The 13,638-nt window shown below is 46.6% G+C and overlaps 1 protein-coding gene across 4 annotated transcripts in view; it reads left to right on the top strand.

The window, feature by feature from the left end:
* The first annotated feature begins 2,228 nt into the window (after window positions 1–2,228).
* The window catches only part of LOC122572905 (zinc finger homeobox protein 4-like), a 404,144-nt gene continuing 392,734 nt past the window's right edge, over window positions 2,229–13,638 (top strand). The window contains exon 1 of one of the 4 annotated variants that reach the window (XM_043738577.1): window positions 2,229–3,102. The gene's annotated coding sequence lies outside the window, so the exon portion shown is untranslated. Of the gene's footprint in view, window positions 3,103–6,805; window positions 7,167–12,979; window positions 13,092–13,638 lie in introns of those variants that run through there. The other 3 variants (XM_043738576.1, XM_043738579.1, XM_043738578.1) reach the window with 3 other exon arrangements.

The raw sequence follows: 13,638 nt of genomic DNA on the forward strand, positions 1-13,638 counted from the left end.
AGAAATAGATAGAAACGATAGAAATAATAAGGAGGCGATGGAAATTTTCGAAGCATCGTCTGGCTCTTCTAACGATTAGATCGCGTAAAGTAAGAAAGGTTATTCGTGAAATAGCTACGATTTCCAGCGATCGCGAGCGATGCCAGGATTTTTCCTCGATTCGTTTACCATCCGGAATTCTAGAAAATCTGTTTACCGGTTCCGGTTTGTTCGCGAGGAGCCGCGACGCTCGAGCTTGTTTCGAGGAAGGCCAAGGAATCGATGGTGGTGGTAGCGGGAGGGTGGAGGGGGGGGGGTGGACGGTAGAAGCACAATAAAATTTATTACGCTTAAAACGTATCTCGTAAAATAATGATAGCGCGGTACAGAATGCGCCATTCACGCGAATGCGCCATTTATCGGCACTTGCACCAGAGATTATCTCGACACCGTGGTACAAGGGTGATGGCGTTGGTCAATTATCGTCGCCGCGCAGGAAATTTAATTGATCGTGATAAACGATCAAATTGCCGGGGAAGGTGGTGCTCGTCGGCCCCGCTATATTTTTTTCACGTCGCGAAGTATGAAATTAATCCGAGGCACACAGCACTTAGGGTATTAGCACCGATAGAACTATCGGCCTCTACGAGCCAACGATAAAAACATCAAAAACCATACCGAACACCTCGTCCTGCAGATACTCGACAAGAAGGAAAATACTCGTATTACCCGCAGACTATAGATAAACGATCAACCGACCAACAAGTAACACGTTATCTTTCCTCAGAAATGTTACGTACAAATTTTTCAAGTATAAGATCAATCGGAATCAAAATTAAACATTCACAGTGAATAGCTTTCGTTTTCACGTGGTAGACCGTTGGGTCGTCGTTCCGCTGGAAGTTCTCCGATAAAAGAAGCCGAGATACCGTTAGCGTAATCAACTTTTCTTACCCACGCAAAGCAATTACGATATTTTTTCTCGTGCACGCGGCTAGAAAAAAGGACGGTGGAGAACGGTGAAAAAGCCGCGACGTGATCTATCGCGGCTAATTAATTCTAGAAATCGTACGATCCTGACGTAACGAGCATGCCTGTACGATCGATGTGAGACGCGCTGCCCCCGCGTCCGCCACGGCCTCCGAAACGAAACGAAAATCGTCACTGAGAACCGTTACGTCAATAAGAAGAGACACGATCGAGGCGGCTTGCGTCTACTAATAGGTTGGTCAACGCACCCGTTATCCTTCTTCGTCAATTTGCATACTCATAACGCCCATAATGGCACGAAGCGCTGAAAGAATGCAGAAAACCAGACGATTCTGCCCTACTGCAGTTGTCTACCGCGTTACGACTCGAAGCTTTTCTGTCAGCAACGATATACAGGCAGAGGTTTTTCCTTGTTCTTTTTTACTTTCAGCGGATCTTTTGTGTTTCTTAAATACGTCAGAGCAAATGAGCTCATCCTCGTTTCAGCTTCATTCGCTGCGACATTCCGTTCTGGCACACAGCGGTCGCGACGAGTAAAGTATCGTCGTCGACGTACGTCTCGGTGCCAAGCTTCGATCCACTCTGATCTAATTAAACGCGCGAGTCCGTAGTAACGTTAACCACGACGACGAAGCGGTGCACCGGTTGCAGCGATAATCTAGATCTTCGATTTACGTTGTTGCGATTCCCTGTCCGCGTGGTGTCTTTAACGGTGGGTCGGGATAGGATAACGCAACCAGGCGCCGTTACGAGCCAGTCGTAAATTCGCGATCGCGGTATTGTCATGCCGGATAAAATAACGGGCGGCAACTTTCCAAGCTGGCGTGTCGAGCGATCGAAGTTTCTCCGACGGGATCGGAGATTCGAGAAAACGCGGCGGCCGCGAGCAAAAGTGGGATTCTTTATATCTGGCTCTGTGGTTCTTGACATTCGGATGGGTGGCCGTATCGAACGCGAAGGCGGGCCGAACAGAGAACAATTAAATCTCCCCGACAGCGTGTCGAATCGTCTTAAATTCTGCTCAGTCGCGTCTGAAACTTGGAAACTTTCGAGCTAAATGGCACCGCGCACTCGACGATCCTCGCCTCTGTCGATCGATCGGATCGATGTGACGAAACTCTCCGCGCATCCAATCGAACTGTGCTGTACGGGGAAGAGGAACGACGCGTACCGAATGGTCGAAGAAAGATCGAAAAGCGCGAGACGCGAAGTTGGCGAAAGGCAAGAAAGAAGCGCGTTCCTTTCCGCTCAGCTGTTCTGCGCGCAGACACGTGCGCGCGTGGTTGGCGGGGGCGAAGCGGTCTCGCGTGTGCGTGCACGAAGCTACGTGTGGGAGCACGCGTGTATACACGAGGCCGCGCGTTCTATATACGTGTACCGTCGCGGTCGGGATGGTCGCGCGCGTGTGCCTCTCCGTGGCAAACGTGTACATGCGCGTGTGCGCCCCCGACGTACGTGTGCATCCGCACACACGCGTGGCAGCGATCGCGCGTCTGTCTGTGTGGAGACCCAAACGAAGGGAGGCAAGCCAGTAAGCTCGGGCGCGCCGCAGCGGCGAGAGCAGCCATTTTACTCGAATCCGGGTGGAAAACGTCGCCGCGGTCAACGCGATCGAATGTAACGCGCCTAGACGTGGTTGTTTCGTCGCGGTGGTCCGTCGAGCGGACAGGTTGCCACGCTTCCTGGGGATATTATACGCGTTGGCCGAGAGGATCGTCGCGCGAGTGCCGCGACCAGGTGGACACACGGTCCTTCGCAGGTCGTACGGGCCGCATCGGCAGTTCTGCTGACAGGAGAACGTAGTTTCGCTGCGTGCACGTGTGCCACGGGGAGACTAGTGAGAGAGAACCGGTGAGGAAACGTGAGAGGGAGCCAGAGAGCGGTCACTCTCTCCGTCTTTGTCCGCGCTACACTCGGTCCGTGTCGCTTTTCCTCTTCTTCTTCTTCCGCTGCTTCCCTCTCTCTTCGCCTCGCTGTCTGTTTCGGTGTCTGTCGCTCCTTCGGTGTGTTTCTCTTTGCCCCTCTGGTGGTACCTGCGTGTGGGTGCTCGCGAAGTCGCATCCAGAGTCGTGGTCGCGCGAGTGCGAGCGAGCACGAGGCCGAGAGAGAAGAAACGAGGGAGCGTAGCACGAGGTGAGGCCATTCGTTCTGCGCAGGACCGTTTAAATTCGCCGCCTGCTTTGCATACCGCGTTTTCGCCGGCCCTACTCTGCCACCATCCTCCACCCCCCTTCCTAAACCGGCTCCCCCCGCCTCCCGTTACCCTCGGGACGCGCACACCGACACCCCCTGGTCGCCCCTTGCTTCCCGCCGATGTCTACCTTCCTCTCGCGACCCGCCCTTCGCGATTTTCCGCGACCAACCCCTTTGGGCCGCTCGTCGAATTTCGGTGTTTCCGACTTTTCTTCGAGCGTCACTCGTCGTATTCTATCCCTTTTTTAAAACCTAGCTCCCTTCTCGTAGCGCCGCGGTCAAATCGCTCCTCGCGCCGAGACGGTTTTCGCCACGTTGATGCGCGTTCGATCCGATGTCACGAGGTTGACGAGTAATCGGGTTTTTTTTTTTGATTGATTTCGGAAGCTCGATCTTAAGGATCGCCTTACAAACATTCGAAATTTCTTTGCGCTTGTTGTTTAGTTTGCACCGGAATTGTAGGTGTTCGTTGATTTCGATACAACTTTCGTTAGGTCATAGGTCAACTGTGATAGCTTGCGTCGAGATAAAATTACGTAACCTAATTCGTGTTTACTCCATACTGCTAGGATCTCCTATGAATTATAGGCTACGATTCAAAGATACCTACTAGTTGGATTTAAGGATAGAAATATTCCGCATAATAATTTGCTCGAATTGAAGTCTCATATTTTTGATAGCTTCTGAAGCGTCCTTTAAGCAACGAAAATCCTGGTTCAATTAAAATTCCCAGGGGCTGGCATCTTGGTTCGGTAGTTGAAATTGTTTTCGAAGACGGCGACTAGTTACTTTTCCCGTGCAACGGCCACGGTAGACAGCATTGACCTAGAAATTCGCAGACAGTGAAGAGCATCGTTGGGTTTCAAGGACCGTGTTACAATCCCGTGGTGAACAGCGCGGAAGACTTTTCTGCCTCGAAGCGGAGTCTCGTAAAAATCCACGTCGACCAACGAAAAAAGAAACGAAAGGAAAATAAGAAGGAAATACGGCGCAGAAAGAAAGATCGGTATTCGTTTAGTCAAGGAAACTTTTCCTACCTTTCTATGCCGCTTTAGTTTAAAATCATGTAACGTGTTGGGTATTTCTTAATTTGACGTTGCGAGAATTCAAGAGGGAGATAAACTATGCCTCGTGGACAAACGCTTGCAGCTAATTGCATGAAATTTCGAATAACACCTTGGACCCACCGATTTACCACGTAGATCGCTAACTATATATATTTTAACGCGAGTATACGATGCTGAAAACTCGCTGGTTGTACGGCGGCGTTAATGCTGTCTCACGTAATGAGCGACTTGGCTCCAACGGGCGCATATTTTCTTTTACGATGCCTAAATATAATCTTAACGATGTTCTTATGGCCTAGACCAGTCGCAGCTTCGAGAAATCCGAAATTCTGCGAGGCCTCGATCCACGCGTTCGGCAGCTCGACCCGAGATGGTCGCGTCGCGGCAAAAAATTCTTCCATCCTATCCTCCTTTTTCTGCACGTACGCGTAGCACTTGGTCTATGAATCTGTCTGTGTGTTTGCTTCATCGTGCCTGTCATTGTGAACGTTGTGTCCCTTCCAAACAAGCGGATTCCTTATCGCGACTATCGAATTCGAGCCGAACGGTTTGCCTTTGAAATTTTTGGCAAAACGTTATCTACAAAGCCGATCGTTCGTAAGTTCAATAAAGAGACAATGGCCGCTTGTTCGAAGTTGGGTTGCCCGTAGTGCCTCTCGCTTTGTCGTTTCGTCAGATCACGAGCTGTCTGATTATACGCTAGAATGTTCTACTTACGATTACGCCGATTCTCCTTGTTATATAAGTTTGTGCGTTACAAATAAAAATTTGTTCGAGTCCTGCGACATTAATCGTGTGTCTGTCAGTTTACTCAACCCGCCTGTACTCAACTTCGGACACTAGCGTCATTGTTTCACGCGAACATACGAAATATTCCCGAAATATTCCTCTGTTGCGAAAATTAACCGCTTAGGTAGGACCGAGTGGAAGGTTTCCGTTTCACACACAATTACGATCCACGTTGCGTCATTGAGTTTGAATGTTTCACGCGGTCACAATGAAGCATAGAACGATCGGTATTCCTATCACGATTCCATGAAAACCTATCGTACGCAAGAAGTCGGATTCCGCGTTAATAATCTACGTAGAAATTAAATCTTTTTCCCTGTTGGGGGCCCGTTGACCGAATTATCGTTTTATCCGCGTTTCGTCGGCATTTTTCTAACCGTCCCCGTTTTTCCTGCGTCGGTCGCGATCAACGATCGTAGTCACGTACGGCCAAGCCGACTGTCGATCGTTCAACGATCGTCACGTGTCAGCCGATTTTCCCATAAAACCTACGGAACGACTTTCGATCGATGCCAATCAACGATTATTATCCGCGTGCCCGGCGATCTTCGCCAGCGTCGGGCCTCGATCTTTTCACGATCGCGTTAGATCGTGATACCTTGCGAACCTACGATTATCTTCATCGCGTTCGATCGTGCCACGAAAAACTCACGCTCCATGCGTTCGCCGATCGTTCCACAACGTTCCTGGTCTCTTTCTATGATTTTGCTTTTTTTCGTCGTTTATGGATGGCGTGTGGATCGTAATCTTCGGCAGCATCGAAAAATTCTAGGGACGAATTAAATTCCTAGGTAATTGTTTCCCGAAGGATTCGGCTCACAGATATACTTACTAGTAGTATATTTGTAGTATATTTAACCATTTATTGGATCTTGCTTTTGTCTTCGAATTTTCCGTGTATGTACCGCGAATGACCTAACAAATGGCCTTTTCGGGATTATTTTGGAATTAATATTCCCAGAAAGGGATATTTAGACGACCATCGTTGCTTCTCGCCGAAGAGATACGGCCAACTAGATTGTGCCAGTAGATTATGTTTGTCGGCCAGTTACTTTAACAGAAATATTGATTTCTTTCACGAGTCTCTGTTTTTCTCGAGAACTCCCATTGTGACCATTTTATACAAGTTAAGGTACTTTTACTGACAACTCGCTATAATTCTGTGCTTACTTCTAGAGGCAAATTAGGAGGTAAACTCAACGCGATGTAGAATAAAAAGTATCACACGTATATATTACCAGTAGTTTCATATTTTCCTCTTAAACGTACGAAATATCTGAAAGTTAGAAAGATACGTACACAATGGACATGGACTGGCCACTAAAATCGCAGTTACGTTCCAATTCTACTTCAAAAACAATTTATCTTCATACTCGGTTTCGTAACACGGTCGTGTTGTTACGGCCATTCGTGGCTGAACTATTTGACAATCGATTAAGCAGACGTTAGGTCGTGGTTTTAACATCAATTAGCGCGCGATCGTATTTCTTTATCGCCCGTCCATTACGGTTCCCCGAAGCATCGCAATTTCGCTGACGGAACAGCCCCGCGCGTCCGCTTTTCCCTTTAATTGTCGTGGCAGCTCCGCGAGGAACTTTCATTTTTTTTCTCCTTTCTCTTCTTTTTTTTTATTATTATTCTCCCTCTGCTCGTGCCTCGCAGTGACATTTGCGTGTGCCTGGACGGGGGTACGTTCGCATCGACACGCTAGACGACAATTAACTCGACAAACCGTGCAACCGCCGTCCTCTCGTCCCGCCGTCACTCGATCGGCTCCCTTTCTTGCAGCCGGAGAGAGGGTGTAAACCCGTCATTATCCTGATTATGCTTCTATGCCGGCTAATCACAAGCTGTCACTCGTGTTATTGTTTCACTATGGATCATTATTTCTTTTTCCTTCTATTTTCACCCCTTTGCCCTCCTCTTCCACACGATCGCGTTCTACCGGACGACGTTCCTTTCAGTCGCCCCCGTCGATACGACAACGGTTCGTTGCGACCCGCTTGATCCTACGCGGTTGATCTTCGACGCGAAGGAGTCCATTAAGCGACCGGAAGACCAAATCTATGGATGTATATCTTTGAAAGAGACACATTAATCGCGTGGCGTAGAGGCTAATGGAGAGGGCTCCATTTTCTACCTTTTCTGGTAACTTTTGCTTTCGAGATTTTGCGATAATATCTGCGTAGATCGAGTGATTGATCGTCGTACTATGAAATGTACAAAATTGGATGCTTTTGTCAGTATATTGATTGTAAAGTTTAGCGTATGTATAGCGTGACGGTACTAGATGGAATAATTGCAATAGAAATGAATTTCGGTTTTTTTAAAATTACCGGCGCTTGCAACGTTTCGATCTAACGTTACTTCTTCCGAACTGGTAGAAATTTAAGAGACCCCCGATATTTCTTCAATCTTTCCCTTTCAAAAATTTCGATGATCTGTTTGTTTTAAAAAGCGTCACTGCGGAAACCTGTTCGATCTGTTCATTGTACGTTATATCACGATCGAAATACAAAAGATTAATACCGTGTCGTATTTAGATCCTTCAATTTCAAGCATTCTTCGCGTATACAAAATTCACTCTGTATATTCGTCGCGAACCACCGCATGCATAATAACGCTTGGTCGTACAAAAGGAGCGACTCCAACGAGACAGAACGTTGGATCGTGTGGACGTAACGCGCGATAATCGCGTACGAATTCCCGCACGTCGGCTTTCCCGGTGACTTCTGTTAGACTTCTAACGAGAGTGAGCGGTTGGTTTTGAAAGAGAGCAATAGATATGACCTCGGTGGGGTAGAGGGAAAGCGATAAAACGGCTGGCAGGATGAGCGACGAGTCGCGCGGCGTGAGCCGAGGAGGAAAAAGGGAGCGAGCGCGGTCGGTGGCACGCGTACGGGCGCGAAAGAGACGGGAAAATATAAAATAGCGAGCGACGTGTACCGGTTAGACTATATGCTCTAATTTTAGGCGATTGCCTCGCTCCCTCACCCGAGGATTATAATTAGATACAAAAATACCCGACCGCCACCCACCCATCCAACCGACAAGCCGACATGTCGAGCGAAAGCGCGGGTGCGTTCACGGATCCCGGATCCGAAAGCGCGCTTGCATGAAGCGCCATTCGCGTTGTCGTGCTCGCGTTCGTGCTGTTTCCTTTGCTTTTGCTCGTAGCGCGCGCTACGCTACCGAGTTAGAGTACTGGCCGCCGTCACGAGTACTCAAGAATCGGCCGAGAAAACGCCGTTTTGCTCCACTTCGTCTTGTCCGGTTAATTATTCAAGCTGTAAAGCCGCCTGACTAATTGTTAATCTTGAATAATAGATAAGACGAGAGTGGGTCTTCTGCCTTACGCTTTTCGCTCGTTCGCGATCCATCCAACAAGCTTTCGTGGCTCGAGTAAATTATTCGCGCGAAAGTTTATGCGTCTTCCCTTGGAAAATTGTGAGTATCGAGGTTAAATGGCTTTGAAAGGTTGATTAGGCTCTGCGGAATATAGCGGCGGAGCTTTTACCGTTGTATTTGTTGCGACACGTTTTCTCAGAAGGTATAGATTGAGTTCCAGAGAAAACTTGACGTATCGAGCGGTACGTTCGCTATAACAACCGGCCGATAGTTATTTACGAGCCGGATAAATAATTAATTAACGTGACTCGAAAGGATTCAAAGAATGTAACAGCTGCTCTTGCCCGGGTACGCCACCGTTCACTCACCCCTCGTCGAGTCTAGTCTAATACACGGCAGCGTGGCTCGTTTAGGATAGTGGTGGGGGTAGTCACCCCTAATGCAGGGGAGGTAATTATTATACGAACCAATCGATACTTCGATGAACGACTCGGTTCTTCGTCGAAGGAAAAAAAGCACGCCGAGCTTCTTCCATCGAATTGATTACGTTCCCAGGTGGAACCGCTATTTTCTTCCTTTGTCAAACGAACTTTTTGGAATACCAACTTTCTGGATCAGAATAGTATATTGGCAAAAAATATTACGCACTTATCCTTCCTTTCTACGTACTTCTTCTGATATATCGAATGATATTCTGATATTCTTTCTATATAAAGATCGAAATATCTTTCTATATAGAGAAAGAAATCACAGACGAATTTTTAATTATCTTTATAGGGGAAATTTTTCAGCAATTACAAAAATGTTGTATTTATTCGCGTATGCATGTACAGCTTTGAAAATCTAATGTACGTACATAATACAAACGAAAAGAACGATTTGGCACTAAATAATAAGAAGTTGTTAAGAAAAATGTAATTAAATAGCGTAGCCACGATGGAAATTGTAAGAGAAGAGTCAGATTCACCGACGCTTTTTTTCATTTTTATCGTATTATTTTTACGATCGTCGAGTATAATACAAATTCTCTGGATTCCCGAGTAAACTCGACAGAAAAACATTTCGTACGCGGTTTAAACACACGTTCGATTGCACGAAACGAGCTCGTGAACGCGCGTTTGCAAACTTGTACGCGCCGTCCGCTCGAGCCAGCGAAACTATTAATAATGCCAATAATTACCAATTATTTTTAAATGCCAAGAGGCCACAGTTAATTTCGGCACGTGAGCTCACGCTCTCCCACGCCGGCGTCTCATATTCATGCACAATACTTAAATATGCGCCGGTTGGTCGATTTTACAAATACATATCATTTAAATATTGGCGTACATAGCATTTAAACGAAACTTCGCCCAGCTATAATACTCTCGGTCCCGATTAGTCAATATGTACGGTAATTTGGCCGTTATTCAAACCTTTCATCCACAAACGTCTTACACTTTGTATGTTTATAATATCGCTAGTTTTCCATTGAGATCGTTGTTGAAAATAGCCTGGGCGCATTTAAAAGTCACGCTTCAGACACTGCGGCCTTTCTCGCTCGACAAACAATGTTAACCAATGAGATATTTCAAGCCTTCGCGTCCCGGATTCTTATTACAGTTCGCACTGTTCCAGCCATAAAACGCGTTTTCTTCGAACGATATTTTGACATTTTGCCACTGTTTAACGTTAATGCGTTACGAGATCACGCGCCATAAGATTAACTGGCGGCGTTGACCAACTTGTTAATACGTCACTTTGAAATCGGACAATTCGCAGGTGAAAATTTCAAACTATATCGAATATTAACAAGTTTATTAACTCGTCCAACTTTGTTAACGACACTCAATCCCAATACGACGAGTCGACTTATAGGCTGTCTTTTCAGACGTACGTGCGCGATCGCGCTTGATAATACATCGAAGGAGAAAAAGAAGAATGTGTGAATAAGACACCACACGTTTACAATACGAATAAGCTGTGTTTGTGTTTAGTACGAGTGCGACGTTGTTTTTCCACACGTAAGTGTAACTAAAGGCCAAATGCCGAGGGGGAAAGCTCCCGAAATTCAGATACACAGAAGCTGCTTGAAACAGGATTTTCCGAAAGATACTGGGACGTTGGTACGCAGAATAGGTTAGGTTTCGTATAGGATACTAAGGTGGACGGTCCCACAGGTCTGCTTGATTGCCGGTTAAAAGATCAGCGGAGTGTGACACGGCCGTTTCTCTCTGGCGGGCGCACACGCGTACCGGTGACACACGAGGACGAAGAAGAAGTAGGCGCAAGGGGAGGAGGAGATCGGTGGAGTAGAAGGAGGAGCACCCTGAGGAATCATGGTCTCTAATTTTTACGGTGTAGCCACATGCGCGCGTCCTGTGTCCCTATATTTACAAGTACAAGTAGCCGGTCATTAAATCCGATAATTAATCACAATCGTCTCTATTAACGGGGAAGGCTTAATTGCTGTTATCCACGCCGTGGTCCGCTAGGAAAGGGGGTGGCAGGAAGGAGGCAGAAGGCGGAGGTGGGACCAGCCCAGGATGTGACTGAAGAATGGGCCCGTCGATCGTCCACCTGTCTTTTCTTTTCTTTGCCGCGAACGCTTCGTTTCTCGCTAGCGAAACCAACGATTTTATGGTTTAGGATGTGACGCCCCGCGTGAAATAAACGCGCCGTGACCTTCTCTTGCGTTACACCATTCCCACGTTTGGTTTTCTTCCAGTGGACGCTTCTTATAGCATAAACGATACTTTGATACTTTGACGTTGATGTTTTTGACAATGAACAGTTATCTAACGAACAGCGTCGATTTACATCGTTGATCTATAAATCAGATTATACGCTGTGTTATACGTTTCTAAATTCTTAATTCAGGCATATAGAGTCTATTGATCATTTTGACTACCTTCCCTGCAGATGATCAAATAGTTAATTCAATACGAGATTGCTTTGCCACAGCTTTACCGTAGCTTTTCTATAGCTTTACCATAAATATTGAACGATACTAATAGAAAAACGTATGAGAGACCAAGTCGCACGAAACACGTGAAAATAAACTTCATTTCTATGATAATACGTCGAAGCTTTCGAAGCTGGTCCGAAAGAAACGCGGTAAAAGGACAGTCGTAAGAGTCGGTGAAACCAGCACACCCGGCGGAATCTTGGTTCGATCGTGACGGAAGAATTCGATGGAAAGAAGTTGAATCTGAAAAGTCTGGACTAAGAGCAAGCGCTGGATCGATTGCAAATTGCGATAGCACCGTAGCCGTTGTATGGCTAACCTGCGCAAAAGCAGAGCCAGGCTTCTCGGTGACATTCGATCCACGCCGCTAATGTACGAAATACAGTGGCACACGACGTAAAGTCATTTTGATACACTTTAATGCACGGAAGCTACGGTATAGTGTTTACGTTCACCTAACTCTCACGAGCTAACGTGGAAGTTGTACGAGTGGTAGCCGGCTGTGGCTCGCTCGGAGGAATATGGCCACGCTGCCCGAGCATATATCCACCATGTATACATGTACGTGTTTCCAGACGCTGGTGGAATCGGCACGAATACCTTGGAACTATCCGCACACCGACGTCGATGCCTCGTACACGGCCATCTACTTACTTTAGTGGTCAGCGCGGAAGAAAAGAATTAGTTAGACGGGGGCGCGTCTCATCTAGGTCACCCACACTGGCTCCCAGCCATGCCCGACACTTACGTATCGCATATACATAGACGTACACACGTATTACACATACACACACTCGAGGAGCCTCATTACGGTGCCACGGTGGCGAGGGGTGTGCAGCAAAAGAGGCGAGCGTTAATTAAGAACAGACTCGCCACCCTCTAAGTAAGGAGCACTGACCAACCCCGTTCCCCGTCTTCCCCTCCACGAGCAGCTTACTTCCTACGTTCGACTCGCCTCTGCCCGCTTCATGCTCTCGCCTTCACCGTGGCCTCACACCCTTCCCTAACCTTCATTCTGTAAGAGGAAAAGCCGAGGATTGTGTAAGAAGACGGAAAATGAGGGAAATACGGGAAACGTGTAAAGAAGGAATCGAAGGTAGATGAGACTAGAAAGGGTGAAAAAAAGAACGGCGGAGGAAGATAGACACGCGATGAATTAACCGGAAATCTTGTATAATATTGCACAGGCTCGTCCCCGGAGAATATTTGTTTATATCGCGGTTGTCTTAATCCGCTCGTCGTTAGAACATTACGATATTTTTTGAAGTTTTCGTGTAAAGTAGAGTGGAAATAATACTTTTACAAGCTCCGACGCTTTGTAACTGCCAGAAAGGGATAGAAATTGTCCTAACTACAGTTAACTTAATTCCTTGGTTTCTAACGACGTCTTTGACGAAGTATGTGGCAACGTGCGAAAGATATAATCTGACACTAAAACATAGCGTAATTTACAGTGACACAGTTTTCATTTTTTCGAATTAGCCCGCTTAATCGGTCAAATACGTTATGAAAGTTTTCACGTAGCCGTCAATTCGTTGCGTTGTAACAAGAAAAAGAAAGAAGAGTTGCATCCTTGGAAGCTGAAGAATCGCGGTGAAACATAGTGGAAGGATGATCAGGGGGATCTCATCGTGACAACACGGAGGCACACATGTTGCGAGTATCGCACAATGGCAGCTCCTCTTAGGCCAAAAAAAAGTCACCCAACTGTTCATCCCCTTCTGAGCGTTATAAGCTCCCCCAACCAAGGGTGAGCCGTGGCCGATTGTTTCCAACAGGTTTGCCAGCTTTTGTTTCAGTCCGTTCTCATGCGCGCCGGAACTGGTCATTGCTCGAACCCTAAAAACGGTTGAACAATGACCTTCATGGCCGTTACATTGCACTGCAATAACGACCCCTATTTCCCAGAGTTCCGAGAGCAAGAGAGAGAGAGAGAGAGAGAGACAATGCGTAATCTCGATAGGATGGGGACTCATTCCACCGCTTTAAATGCTATGCCATCGGCGTTTAATCGTCGATTTTACTCGTTTCGCGCGACCTTCTGTTACCGTTGCAATCTGTATAGAAAGCACGCGAATGAATATTTTGAAAATTAGTTTACTTCCACGATTTGCTAGTTTTGACATATTATTGTTTTTTACTTTTCGATATATATATATATATATATATGGCAATCTAGTTATACCTAAATATGTTTACATCTAATTTACCGACATATAAATGTTACGATACGTATTTTCGTGACCACTGTAGATTAACATCGAGAAAGGATTTGACGCATAGAAGTAACGGACATTTTTTTAATGAGCCGTTTATCACACAATC

Source organism: Bombus pyrosoma, linkage group LG11 (assembly GCF_014825855.1).
Source record: "Bombus pyrosoma isolate SC7728 linkage group LG11, ASM1482585v1, whole genome shotgun sequence".
NCBI lineage: Eukaryota > Metazoa > Arthropoda > Insecta > Hymenoptera > Apidae > Bombus > Bombus pyrosoma.